This window comes from Vanacampus margaritifer, chromosome 16, assembly GCF_051991255.1.
Source record: "Vanacampus margaritifer isolate UIUO_Vmar chromosome 16, RoL_Vmar_1.0, whole genome shotgun sequence".
In the NCBI taxonomy this organism is placed as follows: domain Eukaryota; kingdom Metazoa; phylum Chordata; class Actinopteri; order Syngnathiformes; family Syngnathidae; genus Vanacampus; species Vanacampus margaritifer.
Genome location: NC_135447.1, coordinates 10,055,274 through 10,070,219, shown reverse-complemented (window position 1 = coordinate 10,070,219; position 14,946 = coordinate 10,055,274). Strand labels below are relative to the sequence as shown.

General features: G+C 41.9%; 1 long non-coding RNA gene across 1 annotated transcript in view; it reads left to right on the top strand.

The window, feature by feature from the left end:
• Positions 1–13,475, top strand: part of LOC144035891 (uncharacterized) — a 33,462-nt gene extending 19,987 nt beyond the window's left edge. Inside the window, exon 3 of the long non-coding RNA XR_013288527.1 lies at positions 13,386–13,475. This is a non-coding gene — a long non-coding RNA (uncharacterized LOC144035891). The remainder of the gene's footprint in view (positions 1–13,385) is intronic.
• Positions 13,476–14,946: the final 1,471 nt, after the last annotated feature.

Below are 14,946 nucleotides of genomic sequence, written 5' to 3'. Positions count from 1 at the left end.
TTTTGTCAAAAGTTGAGGTCTGAACTTGACCGAGTGACACATTAATGCTAAAATAGCAATCAAGATGCCCACTTGTGCACATTTTCATGATGTTGTGAGATCCAAAGTCTGGCCGAGACCAATGCTGAGTCTGTGGGACATTTTTGCCCGTTTGTGAGGTGTCGGTGATGAGGGCAGTGACCAGAGAAGTTGGATTTAGCTTAGCTGGGAGAGGAAAGCAGAGCGTTCGAGTGCGAGCCGAATGCAGCATTGCCTGGAGGTGTGTGTGCGTGCGTGTGTGCGTGTGCATACGTGCGTGTTGATGGGTGTGGGGGCTGTTGGGGGTGGGCGACTGCACCGAGCTTTACAATCCATTACGAGCGACCACAGGCAGCCAATGGACGGACGCTGAGTACGCAGCAAGCGTCCGTGTGTGTCGTCAGGCTGCTTCATGAAACGTAGCTGCGGCTTTGCGGCTCATCAACGCGTGCACGGCCTCAACATGGCACGGATTTATCACCTTTTCCATAAAATGCACTCAATGAGCCTTTGTTTGAGTTTTTTTTTCCTTCTCCTTACGACACCCACACCACAGTATTTCCTTCCACATCGACTTTTACCGCTAATAAATGATACCAAGTATGTCACTTGGTAAGTAAGTACTGTAAACGCCATTTTGAATGGAAATTAAAATTCCTTAAATTCAAAGTTTTGGTCAAAAATATAGTTTTTGGTGGCAAAATGAGGTATGAGAATAGAATACAACAAATGATAATTGGCATATGTTCATTACTGCCATTTGCTACATAGGAAAATATGCCTTACCTTGCTAGCACTGTGTTTGCTAATTAACCCTTTGCAGGGTGTCTTCAATTTATGACGGACAGTTTTCTTTTTTCATTTGATTGTTTATATTTATGTTTTAGAAGTGGTTTGTATGTTATTATTTACTGTAATTATGATCTTTTGAGGCTATGAACTAAGCACGTTTAACTAACCAAATTAGGGTTTGAACGACTAAACATTTTTTGTATGGAGGACCAAAAATGCCCAAATAAAAAATAAATCAATAAAAGTGACACTAAAATTCAAAAATTTAATAAAAAGACAGAAATAGAAATAAAAACAGCAGATCAAATCAATATCAACACGTAAATAAATAAGATTCCAAAAATAAATATAAAAATAAATGTGGAAATAAATACAAAAATAAATATTGTTAAATGGTTTTATTTGGCATTTTTGGTCCTCCCATTTTTTTTATGCGGTGGATGTCAACTAAATGTTGACGTCACCGCTATTTTTTCAGCACAGAACAGCGGCAATGGCACAGTGTCGTAAAGTGACACAAGTGTCATGAATGATGTTGACCGGTTCGTGTTGTGATGTGAATAAAGTTCTCGTTACCATTTAACTGTTCACGCATATTATTGGGCAAAACATTTTGCCCACTAAAACAGAGCTTCATTCCGCTACCCCCGTTCCTCACCGCCGGTCCCGTTGAGATGAATAATTTAAGACTAGCGGTGATCGGAATAGCCGAAGCTAGTGAGAATAAACGCTATGTCAATGTGCATCCGCCGCCATCTTATTTTTCTGCTCCTGGACACGCACAAATGTATGAAGATTGTGTGGCTTGTTGGCGGATGGGCAATCGTGATTAGCGATTAGTCGACTGCAGTTGAGTCGAGACTTGTTAACCAGCCCTCGTAAGACGAAGTCAGTTATTGCCATACTCATTATTTCTCCTTTTATAGTTGTTTTTTGTTGTTTTTACTTTAAAACAAGAAAATGACAAATCTATCAAATATCCCATATTGGAACAATGTGCACTATCATAAGAAAAAAAAAAAGAAGAGTAGTAGAGAAGTTAAACCTTTACATTTATTGTCTAGAATTAATCTTCATACAAAAATGCACTGTAATTATGACTTTACTACTGCTTTAGTGTGAAAATAGACTACGATGTGCTATGTTCCAACTTACATACAAATTCAGATTATATCGTAAAATTCATGTACTTACTGGCCATCTCTTTAGTGACACCTTCACTTTGAGCGGATGCCAGGAAGAAGTTATGGGAAATGTTCATCCAGCTAACGCTATCCTAGCAACAGGAATATTTGGCTGGCTAACACCTCAATGTAGGTCGGCTAACGCCGTACTAGCAACGAGCTGAGAGATGAACTAGCTTAGCGCTAGCTAGCTTGTAGCAACGTAGATGAATTTAAAATGTGCCCAAAGGGAAAAAATGTTGTTCTGCCATTGGCCAAGGTACAACGTGAGATCCTTGAGGTTAAAGTTAGTTATTTTAAACCAAAAAGCGCTGGTTTAGGTTATACTTAATACGGCTTTGTGAAGATATTTGAAAGATAAAGTGCGATATAAATGCTCTCCATTTGCCATTTTTGATCAAATTGATTTGTTAATTTGTTGGACGCTGACATGTTTTGGTAACATGTTTTTAACTCTTTCACTGCCATGGACGTTAAAAGACGTCAAGTAAAAACCTACGGAGGGCCGCCAATGACGTTAAAAGACGTCATCCAATTTTTTTATTTATTTTTATTGAAACGGGTGGAGGAAAGCCTTGGCCAGCTTTGGTGAAAGTTTCAAGCAGATCTAGTTAGCCTAATGACTATTTTTGGCCCCTAGATGGCAGCAATGACTCTCTTTTGACAAGATTGGGTAGGCGTCAGTAGAAGGCGTGAGGCGGAGCTAGAGGGGATAATGGCTGGGGAAGGGAAGAGAACATGGCGACCGGTTGCAAGCAGCTCACGCTGGAGCAGTTTTTTTCAAAGACGAAAAGCATCGACCAACGCTAAAGAGCACATTGATGACGACGATGATCATCATCGATGATGATGATGGTGACTCCGAGGTTGACGCCGAAGTTGGAAGCGCTGACGCGGCGGCTATGACGACGTCATAAAGGTTCACGGGCTAGCGATGCTAACACCGGAAAACGCGGAGCACAACCGAGCACGCTCAGGCGGACGTTCAATCGGACGACGAAGAGTGCCCCGAGTCCAATGCATATTCATCGGAGTAGTGGGTACAGTCTGCTACTTGCTATTCCCCGGAAAAAAAGGCCGTCAAGAAAGTGGAACGTATGCACGCGAAACGGACAATCGAAGTGAAACGTATCTGTTGTGCAAATCCTGCTCCCTCTCCTTGCACGCAGGGCAGTGTTACAAAAAGAAAAACTGTATTTGAAACATCCACATAATTATAAATAGTACCACAGTTGCACACATTTGTAAATAGTTTGCGAAATTGTTTTGCCAAATTGTTACACTGTTGAATGTAAATAAACGTATTTTGCAAACTAAAAACACTTTTTCATTGTTGGTGGTGGTGTATTACAGAAGTAAAGCACTATTTAGGTGTTTGTGGCATCATTCATGGACAAAAAGAAGTGTACAATTCACTAGAGTGCATGAAATAACATAGTTTCACAAAAAGCTCTTTTTCTCCGTTTTTTGTTTCAAAACAGAGAATTTCGGTGAAAGTAACCATTTTCTATTGTTGATTACTGAAGAACGGAATAAGGTAGAAACAAACTTTTTTTTCTGATGAAAGATGAGAGTTCAATCTTTCATTTGGTAGTATTTGTGTTTCCATAGTCCAAACATAACATTTTCTGTGGACCTTGAAAGATCAGTCAAAATGCTTAAATCGGCTGGCACTGGCGACATCCCGTTTCTGAAAACGTCTGGCAGTCAAAGAGTTAATAAGGAAAAATGACACATTATTTAAATCTGCGGACTGATTACTTATTGTACACCTCCAACATAACAGCTTATAGTCTAAATACTCCTTAGGAGCCATAATGCACCATCATTTAAGCAACTGTATTTTTCTGTGCGTCTTTTGCCACCTCTGCGTCGTTTTGTCCGAGGCAGCCTTGAGCTTCGCCGCCATGCTGGAAAACGATTCCTTCGCCGTGGTAATAAGAGAGCTAAAAGGTGGAACAGAGGAAGCGCGGCAGAGATGTGTGGCGATGGGAGCGCGGGGGTTGGGGGTGTAGCGGGGCGTGAGGCTGCGTCAAAGCTCTGATTAGCGCCGACCACGCTCCGCTCTTATTGATTGGCACAGTGGAGACACTGGGCTGCCTTCCACCACGCTCTAATGAGAAGCCCTGACCTCCACGAGTCAGCAAGGTCACCAAAGCCTACTGTAATTGCACTTTCCCTAATGGCGTCAGTCACGCACGCACTCCAACCCTAGTAATGACAATTACCATAATGTCGGCGGACTCCGCGGGGCGCCTTCCAATCATCCGTCAAATCTCGACGCAAGATGTTAGTCAGGCCGTTGTCGTCGGTCCAAAGGCAGCGACGAGCAAGTTACTGTCAAATTCAAGACAGGAGTGTGTACGCTCGTTTATGCCGTTTCTTGTGGAAAAGTAGTTGCCGGACATGATGGAAATAGCCTGCCTGGCAGGTTTGTCTGATGTGATAATGAGAAAGTTGATTTAATTGCTCGATGTTCAACGCTAATCTTTGGTGCGCAACCTACTGTATGAGAACATATTCCGTTCAGCTGCACACTCTAATGAGAGCTATATCAAAAATCTTTCCTTTACAAACTGAAATAGGGTGCGTCAATGTTGGAATTACACGTGGTTTCAGAGCAAAGTGTATATTTAATACCAGAGGTGGGTAGACTAGCCAAAATGAACTAGTCAAATAAGAGTTCTGTTACTTTAGAAATATGACTCAAGTAAAAGTAAAAAGTAGTAGTGCTGTCACTACCGATTATTTTTAGAATCGATTCTTTAATCGAATAATTGGATACAATTTTATTTTGCATTAAAGCGTTTTACAAAAGCATTATTTTCTCCGATTACTGGTTATCAACCAGTGATTGTTGTCTGTTTTGTATATATTCATAGAGTGATTAAAAAAAGGGGGATTCTCGTCAACCTTTTTTTAAACTGATTGTTACCGGTTTGGTCATTACTTATGTCTTATATTTATTGAACACAGAAGATAATCACTCTTCTTCCATGAAAGACTACAGAAATTAGTGATTAATTAATGTTGATATACTAAAATCAGATCGTTTGGACAATTTTCAATAAAAAATTGCTCCAAACGATTACCTAATTATTAAAATAGTTGTCGATTAATTTGATAATCGATTACTTGTCGATTAAGCGATTCATTTTGACGGCGCTAAAAAGTAGTCATGTGACGCAAGTCTCTCTGAAAAAAAAATAATAAAATAGGCCGAGCAAGCACTGTTAAACCGAGATCATCTTCTTACATTCAAGGCAGAATCAATGAGAGAGAAACATACGAGCTACGCTGTGAGCCGCTTGGGTTTTAGGCTGCAGGTCTGCTGTCGGCCTGCTTGTCATTTGCATGCTCGCGCAGGTCACCTGATAGCATGCATGGCTGAGTGTGTCCTGTGTGAAGTAGTGCGGGAGCTGTTATATCACCAGTTGGACCTTTTAGACTTAATCTAGCCCCATCTACAGGGGAATTGTGTATTCACCTGTGGATTTGGGGGTGCTTTTTAACAACAGCAGAAGCTGATTTTTCACCCCAAAAATGAATTCCGAAGGGGGTGCATATCTCAACTCAACATTTTCAAGAAATGCATGGATCCTAATGAGATCATTGGCTCATGTAGGAGAGTGAAAGTGTTCAATTTGCAGCCATTCTACATCATTAAACTATTGAACTTGTGTGGCAACATATGAGGACAAAAGTCAACATATCAGCAAAAAAAACAAAAAAACCTTCAAATGCATTCCGGATGAGGCGCTTTAGTTTATGCCCTTTTGGCAGAAAACGTGCACTCTGCCCTTCTGATTTACTGCTGTGTCTCTAATTTCAGCAGCTCGGTGTATTTAAGTGAGAGCCGGGGTCATAAAAAAAACAGTGAGCGAGAAAGAAAAAGTCAAAAAAAAAGAAGAAAAAAAAGGATGGTCTGGGTAGGTGGTAGCTAAATCAGTGTGCGCACAAAGAAACAGGCGTCTGAGAGGTATTGACCCTCCATTGATTGCTAGAAGCTGCGTGGCCGTATTGACCAGATAGAGGAGAGACCCGGGGAGGCAGCACACGGCGAGGGAAAGAAAAAAAAGAACGGGGAAAAACAACCTTATACGCTGACCTTGTGGGCCATCGCTGTCCTCCAGCCCACACTGCTCTACCCCCACCTCACATGGCACATGGGCCCGCGTGTGTGTGTGCGTGCGCGCGCACGCTTGTGTGTGCGTGACCCCTGCAGAGAAGCACGCAGAACGGCGGGTTTTATCTCATCGAGGCCATTTCCTACCGTGGCTTCGCTGTAGCGCCGGTAAACGCGGCAGTGAAAACAGCTCGAGAGGGCCTCGGAGATTTTCTAGTACACAAACAGTCAAAGGCGCGGTTTGGTGTCACTCAACAACAATTTGCATTGTCGGAAGTTTTGAAAGGTGCCGGAATAATAAGCTTTAGGCAATCATGGAAAGGGTACCAACTAGGAATGTGCACCAATTAGTGGTGACTCGAATTGAGATACAAATGCTGAATCAGAATGTTCGGCTCAACCGGGACAGTCCCGTTTCAGCCTTATGCCAGATTTTTGTTGCATTACGCTGGTTCTATACCGGCGGTCTGATTTTTTATTTATTTATTTTTTTTAGTCCAGTCAGCAAGCCAAATGTTTGGCCCATGTGCATGTCAATCACACAGTTGTCATAGCGATTCATATGAATTAAAAATAAATTGAACTGTTAAATCATTAGCAGGCATGTTTTTGTCATACCAGAACCAGGAACTTCTTCCTGTTTCTGTATCTAACAATCATGGGAAATGTAGTCTTACTAGCCTAATGCTGCGGACGATGTCAGAACCAGAGCAAGCTGACCTTTTTTGGAGGCATATTTCCGATGTTACAATGTGAAAAATATGGCGCAAGGTAAACAACTGCGGATTATGGTGAGTGACTTATTTACAGCCGTGGAACTCTCAACTAAGATAGATTTAGCATTAGCTAAAGTAATAATGCAACCAAATTGACGAACCGATTACATTTCTTATAAATAGTTTCTGGTGGTAAGTTTTTGTAGTCTGTTTGATTTTCAGCAGAATTGTAGTTCCTGGTTTTTAATTTTGAAAATCTGGTCACCCTGCGTTGGACTAAACAAAGCGTGCTAGGTTAGCTTAGCGCAAGCTAGCGAGGAGTACGACAGACATGACATGGATGGATTTAAAACTTTACCAAAAGCAAAAAGAAAACACCCTAGGTTCTGTCGTTGGCCAGTGAGGAATCCTGGAGGATAAAAGTAAATTATTTAAAATTTTAAAAGGAAAACCTTTCCGTAGGTTGACGCGGCAGCATTAGCACGTCGCTTCATACGGTCTTGGCCCACTCCAATATATTTGATATGATCAAATTGGATTTGTCATTTTTTGGACTAACACGTTGTGATTCGGTGGTTAAATAGGAAAGAAATATGCAAAGGCAAATTTGGGATACGAGTTCAGGCGATACCAACTACAGGTGGAGCTCGACACACGCAGTCAGTTGATTGGTCGATATGGAACGATCACTTTGATGCACTTAAGAAATGAAAGAAAAATGTTTCACAAAGCTCAAAGAAGATGCTTTACGTCCTCCATGTTGTCATTTATTTACTGCGTTTACCTTTTTTCTGTGTTTGATGCTGCATTTATACTGCAGATTATGATTAAGTGCAGTTATATAAAGCAACCATTGGCCATTGGCAATTGCCCGGGGGCCGCATGATTCCCAGGAGCTCCCAAATGTCTCATAAACACAGACTAATGAAGAGTTCTTTCATTTAAGTCATTTTTAATGTGTTAGGCTTAATTCACGCCCTTAAAAGGACATTTAAATGCTCAATTGTGTTTGTTTTGACTGCCACTCTGCTTTCTTATGCAATGAAAAAAAATGCCTTATCAATTACAGTCAATATTTTGAGAATATTGTCTTTTTAGATACTAATCCTCAAGAAGGATTTTAATGACTTGATCTCACTCAGGAAGTAGCAGAATTGTCCACTATTGTGATACTATTCCCGCTCACTAAACAAGCGTTATTTAGGGGAACGCGCTCGATAATAAAATGCAGCCACAGCTGATTGTCCCCCAACCCCAAGAGAGAAAACATTGGCCACATGGGAGCTAGCATTTCAACCCAGTCCCCTTGCAGAAACTCAGTCCAAATAGAAGGATTGAACCTCTCTGCCGCTTCCTGTCCATCTTGCTCTCTCCCTCACAGAGAGGCAATTAATTTGGATGGTGCGTGCCAAGAGTGCAGAGATAAAGCAAGCGGGGATGCGCACATGCCACAGGCCAGTTTCCGATCTCTGCAGAACAAACACACAGACTTTGGGCATCGTGAGCAAACTCCATCTCATCGTCTACACCTTGACTCGTTCCAGGCCTCGCTCAAACCCAAACTCCGATACATTCTTGTTGCCGGAGTAACCACAGCCCCCGACCTTTTTTTAAACCTGCTTCTCTGGTTGGTTCAGTGTTAACGTTGTCGATAATGAGATTAAGGGAATTTTGTCCATTGATACAGAAGAACATTTGTGGGATCAAACGTTACCAATCTTTAACTCTTTAACTGCCAAAGACGTTAAATGACGTTCTGCAAAAACCTACGGAGGAGCGGCAAAGACGTTAAAAGACGTCCTCCCATTTTTATTTTTTATTTTTTTTTGAAACGGGTGCTGGGAAGGCTTGCGGAGCTGTCCTGAAAGTTTTAAGCAGGTCTCGTGAGCCTAATGACTATTTTTGGCCCCTAGAGGGCAGCGATGACTCTCTTTTGACAAGATCGAGTGGGCGTCAGTAGAGGCGGAGCTAGAGCGTCGAGCAGGAGATCAGAATGGAAAACAAAGGAAAAATGGCGGCCGGTCGCGAGGAGCTCACGCCAGAGCCGTTTTTTTCAAAGACCAAAAGCATCGCTAAAAGAGCACATTGTTGACGACGATGATCATCATCGATGATGAAGATGATGGTGACTCCGTGGTTGGAAAGCATTGACGCGGCAGTAGAAGACGTTAGATGGAGCTAGATGGAGGAGGGAACGGGCAATGGCGAGCGTTTGCAAGCAGCTCTACACTTACAAGACAAAAGGCATCGACCAACGCTAAAAGAGTACATTGATGACGACGATGGTCATCATCGATGATGATGAAGGTGAATCCGAGCTTGACGGCGAAATTGGAACCGCTGACGCGGCGGCTATGACGGTGTCGTAACGCGGAGCGCAACCCAGCACGCACAGGCGGACGTTCGATCGGACGACGGAGAGTGCCCCGAGTCCAATGCATATTCATCGGAGGAAGTGTGTACAGTCTGCTACTTGCTTTTTATTCCCCGGAAAAAAAGGCTGTCAAGAAAGTGTAGCGTTTGCACGCAAAACGGACCAATGCGAAAGTGAAAGTAAACTGTGTGCGAGTCCTGGCGTCTCCTTGTACGCAGGAGAGCGTTACAAAAAGAAAAACTGTATTTGAAACATCCACATAATTGTAAGTAGTACCACAGTTGCACACATTTGTAAATAGTTTGCGAAATTGTTTTGTCAAATTGTTACACTGTTGAATGGAAATAAACGCATTTTGCAATCAAAAAACACTTTTTCATTGTTGGTGAAAGCGTTTTACAGAAGTAAAGCACTATTTAGGTGTTTGTGGCATCATTCATGGACAAAAAGAAGTGTACAATTCACTAGAGTGCATGAAATAACATCGTTTCACATAAAGCTCTTTTTCTCCGTTTTTTGTTTCAAAACAGAGAATTTCGGTGAAAGTAACCATTTTCTATTGTTGATTACTGAAGAACGGAATAAGGTAGAAACAAACTTTTTTTTTCTGATGAAAGATGAGAGTCCAATCTTTCATTTGGTAGGATGTGTGTTTCCATAGTCCAAACACAACATTTTCTGTGGACCTTGAAAGATCACTCAAAATGCTTAAATCGGCTGGCACTGGCGACAACCCGTTTTTGAAAACGTCTGGCAGTCAAAGAGTTAATGTTTTAGCATAAAAAAAAAAAAAAAAACATAAAAATAAACGTATAAATACGTCGTTGGGACACTTAAAACATTTAACTCATTCACTGTAGACATCAAAAATTCATTTGATCTATTTCTATTAGTTTAACATTTTTCCCACTTTTGTTAACAAGAGTTATGAAAACCTAGAATTTTTTTATTATATTAGAACAGATATAAAATCTGTGATTAATCGTGAGTTAACTAGTGAAGTCATGCGATCAATTACGATTACAAACTGTAATCGCCTGATGCCCCTCATTTTTAATAATCTTTTCTTAAAAAAATTGTTTTTTAAATTATTTTATTTTTATTTGTTTTAAAGAAAAGATTATTAATAAATTAGGGGCGTCAGGATTTTTATCGTAATTAATCGCATTACTTCACTAGTTAACTCACGATTAATCACAAATTTTATATCTGTTCCAAATGTACAAAAAAAATTCTAGGTTCTCATACTCTTGTTAACAAAAGTGGGGAAAAAAATGTTAAACTAATAGAAATAGTTAAAATGAATTTATGACGTCTATAACTGTCAATGGCAGTGATTGAGTTAAAATAGAACATATTTATATGTTTTGGGGAACAAATTAGTTAATTTTACATTGGTGGAAAATGAGTTAAGAAGAAGCAACATCAAACCGTTTTTATCCATCTCAGGGGGCGGCCATTTTGGCACTTGCTGTCGACTGAAGATGACGTCACAGTTGCTCAGGGATCCGGCAACGACCAATCACAGCTCACCTGTTTTCTAAACCTGAGCTGTAATTGGTTGTTACCCGACCTAAGCAACTATGATGTCATTTTCATTGATTAAAAACTGCTGGGTTTTGCTGCTTAATCAGAATACCGTATTTAGACTTGTGGGGTTGCATAGAACATCATATTGGCAAAAAATTTGGGGGGGGGGGGTGCTTGACTTCTCCTTTAAAATGGTCTAATTTCATGTTGGAGAAGCAATGGTTGGCAAAAGGCACGGTAGAGTGTGAGTCACGTCCTGTTATACAAAGCACGCAGCATGCAAAGCAAAGACGGGAGTGTAGCTCAGGGCAGGGAAGCCATCGATACCCGGGAAATTGATGTAATCAACCAAGTTACAGAGACTGAGCAGGGATTGGCCACTCTTCTCCTCCTCCGCCCTCCTCCTCGTTTTCATTCCGCCATATTATAGGCTACGTTCATTTTTGACTCAGGTGCGCACATGCAAACAGACCACAAACAATGGGAACGGGAAATTTTGAGTTTGAGATCCAAAAAGTAACCGCACACGCGCACGTCCTTGAAAGTGTCTCGTTCTCCACTGTGGCTTGACTGCAGCGGCACATGTGAAGACGGTGCTGCTGTACCTGGCAGCGAGGCAGCACCGTGAAAAACGCTGGCCCAATTATAGCACAACACCTAGCCGTATGGTTTCCATGGTTGCGCCATGCATTTTCCCGTGGGACACGCCGTGTAGAAAACGAGCGTCTTATCAAGCATCACCCTGGTAATAACACTCCCTCAAGCCTTTGCCGCATGTGTCAGACCTTAACGAGAACCCCGGGTGAAATCTCTCTCCCCGTCCAGCCACGACGATTGATTTGGACTTAATCTCTTCCTGCGCGTGCGTGAGTGTGTGTGTCCTTTCACTGTTTTTACAACATGATTTGTAAGTTGGAGAAAAATAACAACCAAAATGTCACCTTCATGTTACCAATTTGTTCATATCTGTGAATGTATGCGGATGATATTCTGGTGTGATTTGAAGATATTTTGTCAAAAGTGTTGACTTTGGGACCGAACGTTGGTCCTGTGGCTACACAGTTCTGGTGTGTGAATCTTGGTTCAGGGCCTCGTGCGTTGTTTTCACTCTAGCTTCAACACACTTCCCAAAACACACAGATTAGAGTCATGGAAGACGATATGATGTACAAATATTTTATTACTGTACAAGTAGATTTTTCAGCTACTGTGTATGTATATTTAAATCGATTTTAAAACAGATATCTGTATTTTCAACTCCTTGCTAAGTAATAATAAGCTCATTACTTTTTCCAAATTGCACGGAGAGAGAGAGAGAGAGAGAGAGAGAGAGAGAGTGAGAGAGAGAGAGAGAGAGAGAGAGAGAGAGAGAGAGAGAGAGAGAGAGAAACAAATTCGGAGAAACAAAATATTCTCCATCTTTTTTAAGAAAATTGTTTGATGTCGACAGCTATGGAAATGGTTTGCGGCAAGGGTGTTGTATCTTGTGCCAGACTAAAACACATGATGGCTTCTGGTGTTCAAGAATTCGTTTTAATTGTTGTTTTGCTAGCAGTCAACGCTAGCTAGCAACAACAACATGCGACATGCCCCATGGCTTTAGCCATTGATGCTAGCTAGCTAGGTAGTTCCCTAGCAGGTAAACGAGCACCATGCGAGCTAGCCAGGGATCTAGCAAGCTAACTACCTAGCACCTAGGCTTAAAGCCAAACTGTGACAGGGTTTTTACTTTGGACCTGGATTTGCCACCTCTGCTTGTGCGCAATATTTAATAAACACCGTGGTAAAATGAGAAAAGTAACTAATTTCTTACCTAGCGTTGCATTTCGTTGTCATCTGAAGGTGCTTTTCTATTGGCTGTTGCTAGATGACGTCACAAAGGACATTTCTGCTATAATTATAGTTAGTTTTAGTTAGTTCTGTAAACATAAAATGGAGTTTAAAAAAAAGCATTTTTGTTTTTATTTTTTTTTCGTTAACGAAATTGTTTTTTGAATTTTAGTTTTCGTTTTTTCGTTACTAAAATAACTTTGCTCTTGACACAAACACAATGAGCATGGAATCAAACCAGGGGTCCTCACTATCCTTTGCTCAACTAACTTTGTAAACTTGAACGTTTCCTTTCCAGTCTAAGTCACGTTTTACAAGCCACATTCCTCCCTCCAACAACAATTGGACCGCATCGGTTCTCGCTATCACCGGGCTGGTGAATGCGACGAGCTGGGGCCGGCCCGCGCAGTGGGGGATTTTGGGTGTGGGGGTTGGGGGGGGGGGGCACGTCTGCTGGCAGTGAGGGTGAGTAGATCAGCGCGGCTCAGTGTCTGCGAGGCGCTGATAAGATTCCAGGATTTTCCCGGTGTGACAGGCTTGCTCACCGAGCCGAACGCCCTCTTTGCATGGAGTCAGCCGCCATTGCCTGACCTAGTCACTTAACCCCCACCTCCCCCATCCCAGCTACACCTCAGCAGGCAGGTGCAGCCACACCTAAAATCCTTCTCAGATTTTAATTATTAATCTCATTTGCATCTCCCGTCTTTCTGTCTGTGCTGTTAAGGTAAAACTCATTTCTTTTTTTAAAGTTGGAGGCTTTAGCGCTGTGCACGCCGCTTCTTTCTCACCGACTCTCCTCTCGTTCTTTATCTCAGCCCCCCCTCCCCTCGTCCGAACCCAACCTCCCCCACTCCCATCTCCCTTGGATGGCAGGTCAGGCAGTGAGCTGTGCGGGCTCAGAGGAGGTAAGGACGCCGCGGTGCACATTAATAATGAAAGGCCTCAGCCACCCCCCTAGATACACACACACACACACACACACACACGCGCGCACTCACGCATGCACCCCCCCCCCCCCAATCGCCATGGCGATGGCAGTAGCCCAGCACTGTCATCAGTGGAGGTGGGGGGGTGGCGGGGGATACAGCCACTCTCTCCAACTCTCTGCTCGCCAAGCTGATCACGAGCTCGTACGCCATACTGGGCCTTCCATCGTGGATGTGCGCTAATTAAAAACACTCAGCACCAAGGCTGCTGCAGAGCTCTGCATCACTACCTGGACGTAAGAGAGAGAGAGAGAATGTGAGAGAGGAGCTGTGAAAAAACGAAAAAAAAAAACAAAGGAAAAACATCAGCTAGAATCATCACTTAGCAGGAAATGGAAATTTACTCCGGCGTCACAGACCTGAGTCATTAGAATTCGTAATTACGCTAAGACCCTTGTGAGATTGGCCACATGTTGAAGCTTTTCACTTGTCCTTAGCCCAACTTTACTTCTTTGACTCCGCTAATGCATCACATGTGTAGGACTAAACAGACAACACGCCATTTAGGTTTTAGCCTTAAATAAAATACTGTCGTCCCAGACAAGTCAGACAAGGCTGAGGTTGTACAATTCGGAAGTCAACCATAGTTTTCAGGAAAAAAAGTCAAGTCTTCAGCATACCTACCGAGACCTCACCCAGAAAGGATTAACTTGCTTTGTTTTGGGGTTCTCTCTGTGTTAGCTTCATGGAAGACTATAAATGATCAGAAAGTGTCAATAATTAGATTGTGTGTTTAGCTTTTTTTCCCCCCTTTGTATTTTTGTTTAATTTCTGATCATTGATGTTAAGAATATGATGAAGTTATGCCAAACTGAATCTTATTCACTATAAAAATAAAATAAATAAAATGACAATATGGTCTATCCATACACAGCAAATTGGTCAGCGTTAAATTTCCGGTGTTCGATCAAATATGCAGTAAGCAGTGTTTTTTCGACACTGTTAGGATAAAAAGTTACACTGTCAAAGTAAATGTCCTTGAGTTTTGGTGTGGATGTTATGTTAGGTGTAACCTGAATAACACTACCTTGAGTGTTAAATTGACCACACCCACATTTGCAGTGAAGGAGAAACGTTCCAATTTTCCAGCGCACTGTCAGCATTTCAATAGCCATGCATCCGTGGCAGAGTGGTTGTTTTGCAACCCTTCGAGTGTGGGATCGAACACTTTTCTAGTGTTATATTAACACTCTTCAGTGTTAACCTAACACTGGCAATTTTGCTGTGATATGGCTCCGCTAATTTATATACAATTCCGATACATTCAGATTAATTTTGCTTTTGTGGAATTTGAATTCAGCAGTAAAATCCACCCATTTTTATCTAAAAACACACCCTGGTGAACTTATAGAATATAACGACCAAAGTTGGAAGTGCGCGCGCACTACGG